Source organism: Bos indicus, chromosome 4 (assembly GCF_029378745.1).
Source record: "Bos indicus isolate NIAB-ARS_2022 breed Sahiwal x Tharparkar chromosome 4, NIAB-ARS_B.indTharparkar_mat_pri_1.0, whole genome shotgun sequence".
Lineage (NCBI taxonomy): Eukaryota > Metazoa > Chordata > Mammalia > Artiodactyla > Bovidae > Bos > Bos indicus.
The window spans coordinates 6,082,308-6,097,756 of record NC_091763.1 but is presented as its reverse complement, the minus strand read 5'-3'; the positions used below and the strand labels follow the sequence as shown (position 1 = coordinate 6,097,756).

Below are 15,449 nucleotides of genomic sequence, written 5' to 3'. Positions count from 1 at the left end.
CATCCTACAGTACAATGCATTCCAGAAGATATGAGGATTTAAGTTTTTAAGAAATTAAATTTTACTATTTAACATGATTACTTATGTTGAACATCATTAACTAGCTTTTTTAACTGTTTGAAATAATTACGAGCTCACTTGCTGTGTCTCAAATCCGGAGGCTGCATTAAATATGGGTTAAGGATCCATGAAATGAAAAGAATATCCCGTCCTCTTTTCTTCTCTCCAGTCTTCCAAATTCTGCTCTTCAAAACCCATGGAGGGGGGCCGAGAAGATGCCCTCTTTGAAAAATATATATCCTTTACTGCATGAAGTTTCAGTGCAGACTTTAGTAGAAGTATTATAGTAACGGGTCTGGCCTTGGGCCAGGTTATTGGCATAAAAGTTTGGAAGAAAGAGAACAGCATTCGGGGATGGAGTGACCACAGTTACTCAGGCACTTTGCAGAGCAGGCTGTGTTGTAGACGTGAGCCACTTACAGTATTTCCTGTTTTTCTTTTTTTTTTCTTTTGAGACCTGGAGGAAGAAAAAAGCATCGACAATGCCAAATGCAAGCTCAGGACCACCCGCAAGTCGAGACAAAAAGGCAAGGCGTAAAACCACCTCCTCATAACACAACCTTCCACCCACTGTCGGGAAGCAGCGTCCCAGGCTCTGAGGAGGGGTTTGGGTGGAGAACGGCTTTTCTTTGAGTCTAAACCTTTGTTAACTAGATTCCCAAGAGTTCCTCAATCCTTTCCTAAACGTGAAGTGAAACACTTGACAGGAAATTTCTGGACGAAGCCAGCCCAGAAGTTCCCTTTATCCAGCACCTCTGCTCGATCACATTTCCTCTCAGGAGAAACTTTCAGAGAAGCCCGTCCTGTGCTTGGTCCCAGACAGATACCCTGTGACCGTTTGGGTAACAGCGGGGGATTGCCCAAGGGTCCCAACCAAAAAGTCCCCCAGTGCCTGGGCTGAGGAAGCTGGGGGCCAGCTGACCTCTGCGGTGGTCCTGCTGTAGGGGCTTCTGGGATCCATGCTTGCAGCCCCAGCCATCTTGGCGACATCCTCCTGGGATTTCAGGGAGGGAAGTGTAGGTTTCAGACGCATGCTTGCATGCATGCTAAGTCACTTCAGTTTTATCTGACTCTTTTCAACCCCATGGACTGTAGCCCACCAGGCTCCTCTGTCCATAGGATTCTCTAGGCAAGAATACTGGAGTGGGTAGCCATTCCCTTCTCCAGGGAATCTTCCTGAGCCAGGGATCAAACCCTTGTCTCTTACATCTCCTGCATTGGCAGGTGGGTTCTTTACCACTAGTGCCACCTGGGAAGCATTGACTCCTGGAAATGATGCTTCATTGGGACTGATGAGGCCCCTGAGATGGAGGGCCATTCCATAAACCAGGACCATAAATGCCAAGATTTACAAACCATGTTCATCAGGTACAAGAATGATGCATTCTGTCCTTACCTCTTTCTGCTAATTGCTAAATCATTTGAAACTTTAATTATCATTTTATTTTGGAACATATTTGCATTCTGTGTATGTACTTTTCAGCTATGAGGGACAAAAAAGGAAGCAAAAATGCGGGCAATACAAAATTGTAACTGGATGGTCTCGGTCTGAAACAGTCAAGTGATAAGGGAAGTCTGGGGTCAGATTCCATCTGCCTCATTATTGCATTCATCTTTTACAGTCATCTCCTGCAAAGGAGATAAATGTTTATACATACAGTCAGAAAATGTGAAAATTGGAACTTAGACTACATAGGTGTCCAAATATATACAGCTGCCATTACAACTAATAATACTAGCTAATAATTTCAGACACTTAGCTCTGTGCTAGGCATAATTCTAAGCATCTCACTTATGGTGGCAGAGTTCACACACACAATACACACACACACACACACACACACACACACATACATGGTACTATTATTGTTCCCTTTTACAATTGGGGAAACCTGCATATGGAGAGTTAAATAGCACACTCATGGCCTCAGTTAATAAGTGGCAGAGCTCAAATTTGAACCTCAAACTAAACAGGGTCCATGAGCTTAACTACAAGGCTATGCTGAGGGAAAGGGGACAACAGATGATGAGATGATTGGATGGCATCACTGACATGATGGACATGAGTTTGAGTAGGCTCTGGGAGTAGGTGATGGACAGGGAAGCCTGGAGTGCTGCGGTCAGTAGGGTCACAAAGAGTCATTCAGGACTGAGCAACTGAACTGAACTGATAATGAGGAGAAAGTGGGGTGGCTCACAAGCCTAGATCCATCTCCAAGGCACCAAACACAACTTCAGCACTCAGTATTGCTATTATAATCAAGCTTCTACCATTTCTCCACTCCCTCCCTCAGCCAGGCTTTTATTCTCAAACACTCACTGATATCCGCTCTGAGCCAGATGCCAGACCGTGAGGATGCCAGATTAAAACCCCCCACCCCTCTATGTCTGCCTAGAGACACATGTTCACATCCTCCCTTAGCCTCTCAGACAGCCGTGTTTGTCGTGGAGAACAGGACTGAGTCCCCCAAGCGCAGGCAGCCCCTTGTCCAGCTCCTGCCTCGTCCTTCCCCATCCTGACCACACCAGCTTCCTCTTTCTACCAGGGCAGCTCTTCCCAGAGTGCTAGCTCCTGCCTTCTGCCTCGTGGAAGCACACACCACTGGGCAGTGCAGCTTAACCAGTTCATGAGCGGACTCAGTCTGAAGTCTGGTCTACCGCCCTTAAGTTCTCTGATTGTCTGAAAGGCTCTATTCTGAGTTCTAAATCAATGCAGCATCCTGACCTGTATCTATAGCGACACAACTGGCCTGGTTCCCTAGCTGATGGGAGGCAGGGCCCCTGATACTCACTTGCTTTGCTCAGAACCTTCCCCGAAGGAGGGGCTGAGCCCAGGGAGGGGGCATCAGGGATGCACTGGGCAGGGACCAGATGCCACAGACTTACGCTCATGTTCATAAAACGTGCCACACAGCAGTTCTAAAGTCATCACTGTGATGTACCAGGTACGTTAGCAGAAAGGGCTTCATTTAGGGACCAAGATTGCCCACACACCTTGCCCTCCAGCTTTCTAAAATTTCCCATGATGGAACATGGCAAGTGTCACAAATGGAAACCATCTCCAAGTCCAGAATTGTCAAGGAAAAGTTTTCAGGAGTTCAGAAGCTAAGAAGACTCCAGGAAGCTTCTAGCAGGTGATAACCAGGGGCCACCCCTATGTGTGATAGGACAGTGCTTCCTCCTCCAGCGACTCCTCCAGTGATCAGGCTTGTTCACTGATGACCACTTCCAAGGCAGTAAGTTCCACGTTGATTTAGAATGTTATATTAATTTCAGGTGTATGGCAAAGTGATTCAGTTATACATGTGTCTTCTTTATCAGATTCTTTCCCACTGTGGTTTATTACAGAGTGTTGAGTAGAGTTACCTGTTCTATACAGTAGGGCCATGTTGTCTATCTGTTTCACATATGGTGATGGATGTATGTTAATCTCAACCTCATAGTTTATCCCTCCCACCTTTCCCCTTTGGCAACCATAAGTTTGTTTCCTATCTGGGAGTCTGTTTCTGTTTTGTAAACAAGTTCACTTGTACTATTTTTTAGATTCCACCTATCAGTTCAGTTCAGTCGCTCAGCCGTGTCCAACTCTTTGCGACCCCATGAATCACAGCACGCCAGGCCTCCCTGTCCATCACCAACTCCCGGAGTTCACTCAGACTCACATCCATCGAGTCAGTGATGCCATCCAGCCATCTCATCCTCTGTCGTCCCCTTTTCCTCCTGCCCCGAATCCCTCCCAGCATCAGAGTCTTTTCCAATGAGTCAACTCTTTGCATGAGGTGGCCAAAGTACTGGAGTTTCAGCTTTAGCATCATTCCTTCCAAAGAACACCCAGGGCTGACCTCCTTCAGAATGGACTGGTTGGATCTCCTTGCAGTCCAAGGGACTCTCAAGAGTCTTCTCCAACACCACAGTTCAAAAGCATCAATTCTTCGGTGCTCAGCCTTCTTCACAGTCCAACTCTCACATCCATACATGATCACAGGAAAAACCATAGCCTTGACTAGACGAACCTTTGTTGGCAAAGTAATGTCTCTGCTTTTGAATATGCTATCTAGGTTGGTCATAACTTTCCTTCCAAGGAGTAATAAGTGATATCATATGGTATTTGTCTTTTTCTGTCTGACTTACTTCACTTAGTATGACAATCTCTAGGTTCATCCATGTTGCTGTAAATGGCATTTAATTCTTTTTTATGGCTGAGCAGTATTCCATTGTATAAATGTACCACATCTTCTTTACCCGTTCATCTGTCTTTGAACATTTAGGTTTTTCCATGTCTTGACTATTGTGAACCGTGCTGCTGTGGACACTGGGGAGCTTTGCGTCTTTCCAAATTAGAGTTTTCTCTGAACATACACCCAGGAGTGGGATTGCCAGATCTTATCGTAGCTCTATTTTTCGTTTTTAAAAGACTCTCCGTATTGTTTTCCATAGTTGACTGCACCAATGTACTTTCCCACGGACAGTGTAGGAGGGTTCCTGTTTCTCCACAGCCTCTCCAGCACGTGTTACATGTGGACTTGTTGATGACAGCCATTCATCATTGTCCTTCATTCATCATTGTCCTTGCCAGGGATACCTCATTCTAGTTTTGAACCTGTGGAACTCTTTAAGAACTCAACTCACTAAATTAGAAGCTAAGGAGGTGTGGTCTATAACAGACATATTTGCAGAAGTCTTTCAGCAAAATTTCAGTGAGGAAACTGATCCTCACACTCGGCCTAGTAACTGCCAGGGCTGGTCTACAGTCCTGGGTTCACTGACCGTGGGTTTGCTGTCTGTACTTCTACACACAGGGCACCTGACTCTGTCCATAGCCAGGTCCTCAGACCCTGGTGGTTACTGGGGGCAGGGCCCTCAATGGGCTCTGTCCTCAGAGAGCTGGGTCCCCAGGTCGACACCCTCCTCCATAAACTGAAAACCTCTATCTCAGGGGAACTTCCTTTTCAATTGCGGGGGGTGGTGTAATTCTTAAAATCAGTTTGTATTTTACAGTCAGAGACGCTATCCATGCACTAAAAATCTTTTCCACTCATTGAAAAATAAGCTGGTTTGGCTTCCTTCAGGCTCATCTTGCCCTTTTCTAGATGGGAAGGCAGGATTGCAACCTTGAGGGGGCACTTGATTAAATTCCACCCCATCCTCTACCAAGTCCATTTAACAAGGGACCCCTATCCCCTCCCTCACTTCCTGTGGACACGTGTGTTTGTCTGACCTAATAGCATGTGGTCACAGTTGGAGCCAAAGAGACCAGGTGAAATGGAGCTTCACTCCACCTGCTCTCATTGGCAAGACTGGAATGGAGGCCTTTCAGCTCTGAGGCGGGGATTTCACCTCTTCATAACTCTGTGTTATGCTAACTAAACTTCTTGAGACAAAGTCCCTTTTTCGCTTAAGTGGGTCATTTCTGCTGCTTGCCATGCAGACCGTAACACCCTGTTGCCGTCCCCACCACATGTGCTCATTCTCTTGTCACCGAGTCCTGATGATTCTACCTGTGAATGAAGCCTCAGAGTCCTCATCCTGCCCTGCCTGGACCACCACGGCAGCCCCATGACTGGTCCCAACACCCAGCTCTCCTGCCTGCACCCACCTTGCTCCTGTCACACATGCAGCCATGCGGTCAGCCTAACCCAGACACTTGATGGCCCAACTTCTGGAGTCCCTGCCTTCCTTGAGGGCTCCCTATCATCAGCTGGACCAAACCCCCAGCACTGCAGGGCCTCAGGGCCCACTGTGATCTGCCCCACCTCCTGCTTGCCACTTCCTCTTCTCTCCCTATATCCTGCCCCGCCCATCACCAGGAAGTCAGCTTCAGTAACACTGCATGTGGTTCCCAAAACAAGAGAGGACCTTGACCTCCAGGCTTCAGTGCAGACTATTTCTTCAACTGGGAATTTTCCTCTCTTCTTGTTCACTTGGCAAGTTCTCACTCAAGCATTGAGATTCCAGTCAGATGGTGCTTCCTCCATGCAGCCTCCTCGGGTTTTCCCTTTGTGCTTTCTGTCTTCCTTCCACTCTGGAGCCCTGTGGGGTGGTTGAAATCTCGCACTCTGTGGTCAGACTACAGAGACGTACATACTGATCCTGTTTCCTGATGGTCGCATCACCTGGCAGAGGTCATTTACCTCTCTTGACCTCAGTTGCCCCACATGGAACATGTTCCTTCATAGGATTCACTATGAGGACTGATCCACATTGAGCCTGTTGGCACCTAGGACAGAGGCTCAGTAAAGCCCAGTACTGTCATGGCCATTACCTCATTATCTCATACACTGCGCTGCTCACACCTGCATTTCTGCACTGAACTCTAGGCAACTCCTTTCCTACCAGAGGCTAGATCTTTCCACATACGTGTGCCCAGCACTCACAGCTCTGGCACAACTTGCTTTGGGTAAATGCGTTGGCTCAATGCCCAGCTGCAGCAGAGCCTGGCTGGCTGATGCTGGCAGGTTTTGAATGCACTTTGCACTTTGTTGAACCAGAAAAGGAAGACTCCCTGGGGGGAGTCTGTGAGACCCACTTCTTGTGGTCTTTGCTGTCAGTAGAGACCTTCAGAAACACCATCAATGAAAGACAAGCCCTGATGTTTTAGTTCTTGTGATGCTTCCGAAGCTTTGCCCTTGAGAGCTGAGGGCAGAGGTGGGACTCACCACATCCTTGATGGCTGAGGAAGCACCCAGGAGTCTGTTCAGAGAAATGGTCATGGTGGCGAGCTCTGGTCTCCACGGTGAGGGATGCCTGAGGAAAAGGGAACTGAAAAGGGCAGAGGTTTCTGACACAGCAGGCCCAGCTGGAGTCACTTTTCTTTGCTGGACTGGTGGGGAGCATCCTACGTTAGGCCAGGTGCCACCCAGGCCCCTATCGGTGCAGTCATCAAGAGCTTGTGCCACAGCGTCAGATGGAATTTCAGCTCCATCACTTAATAGGCACCTTATCTATGAATCTGGGGACTTTCTAACATCTTCAAACCTCCGTATCCTCAGATATAAAGTGGCAAAGTAATGCCTACTCTATGGGGCCACTGAGAGGATTGGTGTCCTACCATCTAAGAAAGATTTTCTGGTATTCCTGTCCTGTACAGAAAGTGCAAATGATGATTGTGATGAATATGCATTCTGAGACATTTACTGTATTTTAACACATATTCTAGATCCAGTGGGAAACTCCGAGCAGTTTGGAAAAAAAAAAGCAACATAACTTTTGGAGAATAGCAGCAAAGATTACAATCTACATGAGAAACGGAGGCTAATCATTGAGTCCTTTTATGTCCCAGGCAGGATGCTAGGCACCTCATGCTTTGTCTTGTTTATTTCCCCGGCATCCAAGGGTTATACACCAAAGTGTTTGGAAGCTTCTTCTTCCAGAGATTCTTGGGATGGGAGACCCAGACCATGCATCCAATGGGAGTGGATGAGCATCTGTATTTGAGCATCTCTGTACATTGATCAGCAATAACGGGGTTAATGATGCTCTTATGCAAAGAGTCTCAATTATGTCTCAACATTAACACCCATTAAGATGAATGACAACGCATTATAAGTAGCGTTTCAATTTGAAATTGAAATTGTATCAATTAGCCTTTAAACTAGCCTAAATAAATTCCGTTTGTTAGCTCAAAAATGATTCAAATGCCATGGTTTTGAATAAGAGGTTTTAAAAAAGTTTTTTTTTTATTCTCTTCTAAAAAGTCATACTAATAATCATCATATCTCTGTGTATAGTCTCTTAAGAGAGAAGAGGAACAGGGGCCATAGTCAGTAAATTATTCCAGTTGATGAGGGGTGAGCAGCAGTTATAAGAAGGGTGATTTCCCAGAGGGGGAAAGGAGCTCAAGGAACGAGAGTCCGTCCCACTGCTGCCGAGGGAGATAAATCTTAAACTCTGGGAAGCGGGGGCCTAGAAGTTCAGTGGGTCTTATGATGCCACAGCCTCTCAAAGCCATCCTGGGTCCAGCCTTCAGTACATCCTCCACCCCAGGCAGGACCGGGCAGGGCTGTGGCCCCAAAACTAGAAGGTATTCCTGATCTCAGTTCCCATCCGGCCCCTCCCGCTGCTTCCCTTTGATGATGCACACACCTGCCTCCCATCTGAGCTCAGGAACCTCTGAAGGCATCAGTACAACTCTGTTCATCTCTCCAGCACCCCCAACCCCTTTACCTGGCAGACATGTGCTAACAACACGCAGTCATGTAAATCAATACTCCATCCTTTAGCCAATGGGCCAGCTCACTGACGTGTACACATATTCAGTGCTTGCCTCTTGATGAAACTTCAAAAATGTAACTCTTCACTAGCTCAGACCAGAACGCTCCTCTCTGTATTCAAGCCCAGGGGTGGACTTTGGCAAAATGCAACCAACATCCAGGCCTTCTGCCTGATGGTCATGGGACCGGCACAGGGTTGGACATAAGGGTCACAAAGAGGAAAATGTTCAAGAATTACCAGCTCTGGCCCCCTGCGGGCTGCAGGGGTGTGGTGCTCACGGGCTCCTGCTGCGGGAAATCCAGCTTCTCCTTCCGGTCCTGGAACGAGGAGCAGCTGGAGCAGAGGGATGAGCCCCTTCCTTATCCTCCTAGTTGCTGCCCTCAGCGTAGCTTACCTGACCCTCAGCATACCCGGGAAGTGGGACGAATACAGCCAGTGTGCAGAGGCGCCCACGTGTCCTGGCCCCGCGCTGGGGACATCATCACAGCACCCTCCTCGGACTCTCCATCACCAGCCCATCCACTCTGCTGAGGGTGACACTCAGCTCCTCTCTGCTGGCGCAGGGCCCTCAATGACTGCCAACGTTTGAGGATGGGCAGTAGAGCATGCTGCTCATGCCCTTGGCCCGAGTGTCTTGCCTCCCTCCACACACACACATACTTTTTGAGAATAATGACTACGAAATTTTTATTAGGGATTAATAGGCCAGACAAAGGCCCGTCTAGTCAAAACTATGGCTTTTCCAACAGTCATGTATGGATATTAGGGAGTTGGACCATAAAGAAAGCTGAGTGCTGAAGAATTGATGGTTTTGAACTGTGGTGTTGGAGAAGATGTTTGAGAGTCCCTTGGACAACAAGGAGATCAAACCAGTCAATTGTAAAGGAAATCAGTCCTGAATATTCATTGGAAGGACTGATGCTGAAGCTGAAGCTCCAATACACTGGCCACCTGATTCGAAGAACTGACTTACTGGAAAAGACCCTGATACTGGAAAAGATTAAAGGCAGGAGAAGGGGATGACAGAGGATAAGATGGTTGGATGGCATCATCAGCTCGATGGACATGAGTTTCAGCAAGCTTTGGGAGGTGGTGATGGACAGGGAAGCTGGTGTGTTGCAGTCCATGGAGTCGCAAAGATTTGGACATGACTGGGCGATTTGAAAAGACCCTGATGCTGGGAAAGATTGGGGGCAGGAGAAGAAGGGGACGACAGAGGATGAGATGGTTGGATGGCATCACTGACTCCATGGACATGAGTTTGGGTAAACTCCAGGAGTTGGTGATAGACAGGGAGGCCTGGCGTGCTGCAGTTCATGGGGTCACAGAGTCAGACATGACTGAGCAACTGAACTGAACTGAACTGAATAAGCCAGAGTCTCATGGTTGAAGTCCCATTAACTGCATGAGGCAGAAAGTAAACCAACGGACTGACAGTTGGTTCTGTTTCCAAAATTTTTTTAATTGAAGTATAGTTGATTTGGGCTTCTCTGGTGGCTCACTGTAAAGAATCTGCCTGCAGTGCCAGAGGTACAGGTTCAATCCCTGCCTCAGGAAGATCCCCTGGAGGAGGGCATGGCAACCAACTCCAGGATTCTTGCCTGGAGAATCCCATAAACAGAGAAGCCTGGCGGGCTACAGTCCATGTGGTCGCAAAGAGTCAGACAAAACTGAGCGACTAACACATACATAGTTGGTTTACAATGTTTCAGGTATACAGCAAACTTATATATATATAATTTTTTTTTCCATTGTAGGTTATTACAGGAAATTGAGTAGAGTTCCCTATGCTAAACACTAGGGCCTTGTTCATCTATTTTACATATAATAGTGTGTATATGTTGAGCCCAAACTCCAAATTTGTCCCTCTCCTCACCTTCCCCCTTTGATAATCATAAGCTTGTTTGTTGTGAGTCTGAGAGGCTCTCAGACCACTGAAGCCACCGTTAGGGAAGGACACGCACTCGAGTCTGTTGTGTTTTCTTCCCTGGAAGGCGCTGAGAGGCGCCGTGGGCCACAATCCGTCTCCGTGTGGTGAAACTTCTTATCCTTTTGTAAAACTGTCTTATATCTGAACCCCCATAAGGCCTTTGCTTCTTAAACGTGTTATGGAATATTAAGGAGCTCTAAGTAGCTTGTTTTTCAGGACAGGACCAACCAAGCCTCGCTTTACGACATTTGCTTCCTTTCTCCTTGGACTTCTTGTTTCTCTCGGGTACCTGGGACAGGCTGGAATCTCAGCTCCAATGCGGCTTGGCCTTCTATCCTTAAGCATACTTAGTTTTCAAATGAAGTACAGCTGATTTGAGGAGAGCATGGCAACCCACTCCAGTATTCTTGCTTGGAGAATCCCATGAACAGAGGAGCCTGGCGGGCTACAGTCCATGGGGTCGCAAAGAGTCAGACATGACTGAGTGACTGAGCACAGCAGAGCACCTCGCCGATTTACAATATTGTATTAGTTTCAGGTATACAATGTAGCGATTCAATATTTTTGTAGACTATACTCTGTTTGAATTTATTATAAAACCATGGTTGCTTTTCTCTGTGCTAAACAATATATCCTTACTGTTTATCTATTTTATTCATAGTAGTGTACCTCTTCATCCCATGCTCATAATATGCCCCTCCCCCTTCCCCACTGGTAACCATAAGTTTGTTTTCTCTGTCTGTGAGCCCGTTTTTGTTTTTAATCTTTGAAAGGCTTGGTTTCTTTCTCTATAAGAGAGGTACGCTAATAATACCCATCTTGACGCAAGACAACCCTGGAAAAGAGAAATCCTCACTAAGCGGAAGTGCATGCTTTATGACAATGACACCAGCCCCATGGCCGTAGCCCAGAGACAGCGATGCTGCAGCGGGAAGGATGACGGGCTGAGCAGACACCCCTGTGCTTCACGAGCACTGGTTATATGACCTGGACAAACAAGCTCCTCTACAAGGAGGGGTGATGTCTGTCTCCAAGTGTCTTCCACCCTTGCTGTCTCCAAAGGCACCATGGAACTGGGTCTGAGCAGGTTGGCTGTTAGCCATGCACGTCTGAGGAAGACCCCACCTCCCGGAGCCCAGGCTTGTTTATAAGACGGGGACAGTGGTCCCCGCCTGCTCAGCTCTGCTGGGAAGCCAACACACTCTCTGGCATACGTGCCTGGCATGTAGCACTCAGGAAAGAGACATGATACATGAACCGAGGCAGTGTGAAATCTGTGAACCATCTTCACGGCTCTGTTTTGTGATGACATGACTATAGGACCGTCTGGTGCAGATGCAAAATGGAAAGAAAGAAGAACAGTGAGTGTCCCCTCTTGGGAGAAGACCGAAGTCCCCACTGTTCCTCTTCCTGGGCCCCCACCCCCACCATTTCAAAGTGCACATGTGGCTTCATAGACCACATGCTGGGGGCCAGAATGGATTTTATTTGCAGAGAGGGCTCAATCATGTCTGGGGAAAGACATGTATGAGTATCCACATTGTGTAATCATGTGAAACAGTGAGAAGTTGAAGCTGTTAGTAAAAGTAAAGAACTCTGAAATTGGCCTCCCTTACTTAACAATTGAGTAGCCCCCCAGGACATCTGTTTTCTCCTTGGTAAAATGGGGCTCTGAGCACGGACTAGCTCATGGAGCTCCAGAAGAATTAGGTGAGATACTGTGTGTGGGTATGCTTGGGAAACTGTGTTAGTCACTCAGTCATGTGCAACTCTGCGACCCCATGGACTGTAGCCCACCAGGATCTCTGTCCATAGAATTCTCCAGGCAAGAATACAGGAGTAGGTAGCCATTCTTTTCTCCAGGGGATCTTCTGACCCAGGGATTGAACTCAGGTCTCCCACAGCGCAGGCAGATTTTTTACCACTGAATCACCAGAGAAGCCTGGTAAACCATAAAGCTCTGTGCAAATCTAACAAGATATTACAGGTCCAACCTGGAAAATACTCTTGGAGATTTCCTGGTATAGTACCCTGGGGCATCCTAGAGCCAGGAGGAGGCCACCCTCTTGTAGAAGAGAAGCCCTTGATTAAGCGCCCACCGTCGTATTGCATACGCACAGGCTCCGACTCCTCCCTGTCTGGAAGCAGACCTGTGTGCACCAGCTGTGTCCCGGCTCCCCTCCGTGGACGTCTGCCTTTTCCTCCAGCCACGGCCTGTGGCCGGTTGTCCTCTGGGCTTGCTGACGGCTCTGTGACCACACACAGAAAGGACCCCTGTCTGCTGGCCTGTCCTCCTCAGAGGCAGATGCTGAAGTTAGGCCCAACGAAGAGTGTGAGGGGTGAGGGCATCAGGGGGTGCTTCTCCTCCCCAGGGCTGGAGCCAGAGGACAGATGCCCCTCCTCTGTGACCCCAGGGGCATAATCCTGGGTTCATCCCACAATCCCCTCCAAGGGCCCTGACTGGATGGAGCCCAGCCCCTGAGCTGGACTTTGTCGCCTCTCTCTTCCCATCCAAAATCCCGGGGACCACACTCCCTGCCCACCAGCCCTTGCCTCCCTCTCTGTGTCGCTGGGAACCCAGGCTTCATCTCTGAGCCAGGGGGCTGCCCCCAAAGAGGACTCGGCAGTCCCCCTTCCATGGCACTGCTGGCTCCCCCTGAGCTCAGTCGGGTCAGACCTTGATGGAGCTTCCACATGACTCGCTTAGGAGACAGCTCAGAAAGGAGCACAACTTGGCTGAAGCTTTTGCATCCTTGCCTCCACACTGGAGGCAGGAGTCTGGCAGAAAGAGCAGTGCTTAGGAGTTAGAAAGTAAGGCTGAAAAACCAGCTCCATGAGTGACCTCTGGCTGAAACTGGGCAGGTCACTTCAGCTCCCTAAGCCTCACTGCTCCCACCTGTGAAGCTGGGGTAATAACCTGGCTCACTGCACACGTGGTGATGGTTACACTAGATGATGGGACAGAGCTGTCACCTGACGCCTGGTGACTCTGATGAGGACAACTCGCAGCAGTTTGTTACCCAGTGCTTTCTGAGTTTGCTCTCTCTGTATAAGGATGGAGAGTCTCTCCTGTGTAATCCTCTCCCTTGATATTTTAAGGCAGTAATAAAAAAATCTCTGACTCCTTTTACCATTCTTTCTGAATTTGTCTCTTCTCCTCTCTTCCCTGGAGCCTTAATTGACCCTTTATTATTCTCTTGCTCCTTCGTTTTCCATTTCCAATATAGTTCCAGGCGGGTAACTCTAAAGCTACCGCGTGAACCTGTCTAACCATAAATACAATTTGACAAACTATTTCCAAGCAGCCAGTAACACGAGAAGGGAGGCAGCCCTCGCTTCTCATCTCATTGAGCCTCACGCATCCTTTCAACGTCCCCGCAGAGCCCAGGGAAATGGTATGATTTTGCTTAGATTTCAGACAATAAAAACCGATCATCAACCTGGGCACCGATTTTCAGACTTGCCTCCTTTCTTTGCTGCTTAGAAGAGTCACGGCCATTATGAGACTGATGGTGCAGGTCCAGGACAAAGAACCCCAGAACCTGCAACTGGTGTACACGATGTCGTTTGTACCAAGAGATTGATGGGGACTTGGTTTCTCATTATAAGGCCACTGAACTGGATGAGGGAGGGGCATCATCAGGAGAAGAGATGAAGGCAAACAATAACAGAATTTTTAAAATAACTTGTATTGGAATATAGTTGATTTATAGTGCTGTGTTAGGTTCAGATATACAGCAAAGTGAAGCAGTTATACGCATACATACATTCCACTCTTTTTAGAATTCTTTTCCCATATAGGTCTTACAGAGTATTGAGTAGAGTTCCCTGCACTATTCAGCAAGTCCTTACTAATTATCTATTTTATATATAGTAGTGTGTATATGTCGATCCCAATCTCCCAATTCTTCCCACCCCTTCTAACCCTCTGGTAACCAGCAGTTTACTTTCTACATCTGTGACTGTATTAAGCTAAGTTAGCTAAGCTAAGTCGCTTCAGTCGTGTCTGACTCTGTGTGACCCCATAGACGGCAGCCCACCAGGCTCCCCCGTCCCTGTGATTCTCCAGGCAAGAACACTGGAGTGGGTTGCCATTTCCTTCTCTAATGCAGGAAAGTGAAAAAATGAAAGTGAAGTTGCTCAGTCGTGTCCAACTCTTCGAGACCCCATGGACTGCAGCCTACCAGGCTCCTCTGTCCATGGGAGTTTCCAGGCAAGAGTACTGGAGTGGGGTGCCATTGCCTTCTCCGGTGACTGTATTACTGATATGTAAATAAGTTCAATTGGACCATTATTTTTTAGATTCCACATAATAACAGCATTTAACCTTTGCTAAAATTTTTAGAATGCCCACAGATAATTCTTTCATGTGATATACAGAAAATGCCAGGGTATTGACTTTCCATCACTTTTTCTACAGGTTGTGAGCAAAAAGGATCCATTAGCTGTGTCTGGAGAAGTCAGCTATTTTTACCTACTGGAGTGAAAAACAGTTTTCTCTCTTGATATCTGTATGTGATTTTTTGTGAAAAAAATAAAATCACATTTTATTTCTTATCATTTGCCTAAAGTCAAATAAAAGGTCACTCTATCTTTTCCTGCCTTTTGAGAGATTTAACTCAAATGACTACTTGTCTATTTAACAGACATCCTTTTCAAGGTGGATTTCTGCTTCTGCCGCAAAAAGTTGCGGTAGAAGTAATTAAATGAATAAAAATTTAAAACCAGGTGTTCGTTGTTTAAACACTAGTACACCTGATGTGTACAGAAAATTAAGCTCTGTCTTGTTGGTGCCCCTTCCTGGCTTCTGCAGTCCCAGCCACCTCTGTTGCCATCTCACACTCTCACAGTAATATTCCTGGCACCTCCCTGATTGGACTCCCACGAGCATCACCTGTGCGGAGGTACGCCCGCCCTGTTTCTCTGACCACCTTGCACTGCAGCCGTACTGGGCTCCTCAGCACAGCCCCAGCTCCCCACCACCTCCACCACGCAGAACACTCAGTGGAGACATCTCCTTCAACTTGGCAGTTCCTTCCATGCTCTCCAGAGCTTGACCAGGAGCAAGAGACTTCCACAGGGGTGTTTTTTTATGGCAGCCAATGCATGTAGTATATTTAATGTCTCAAGGGGAGAAACTCTGATTCTTCATTTGTTTAATGGGTCTCATGTAAGGCCAGGCTGTGGAATGGGGTACAGGACAGGGCTCTTTAGGGAATGAGGAAAGACGCAGAGATGGGGAAGGGGT

General features: G+C 47.5%; 1 long non-coding RNA gene across 1 annotated transcript; it reads left to right on the top strand.

The window, feature by feature from the left end:
* The first annotated feature begins 2,616 nt into the window (after positions 1 to 2,616).
* LOC139182619 (uncharacterized) lies at positions 2,617 to 14,758 on the top strand. The gene is made up of 2 exons (XR_011566135.1): positions 2,617 to 3,296; positions 14,622 to 14,758. It is a non-coding gene; the product is annotated as an uncharacterized lncRNA (long non-coding RNA).
* The last annotated feature ends 691 nt before the right edge of the window (positions 14,759 to 15,449 follow it).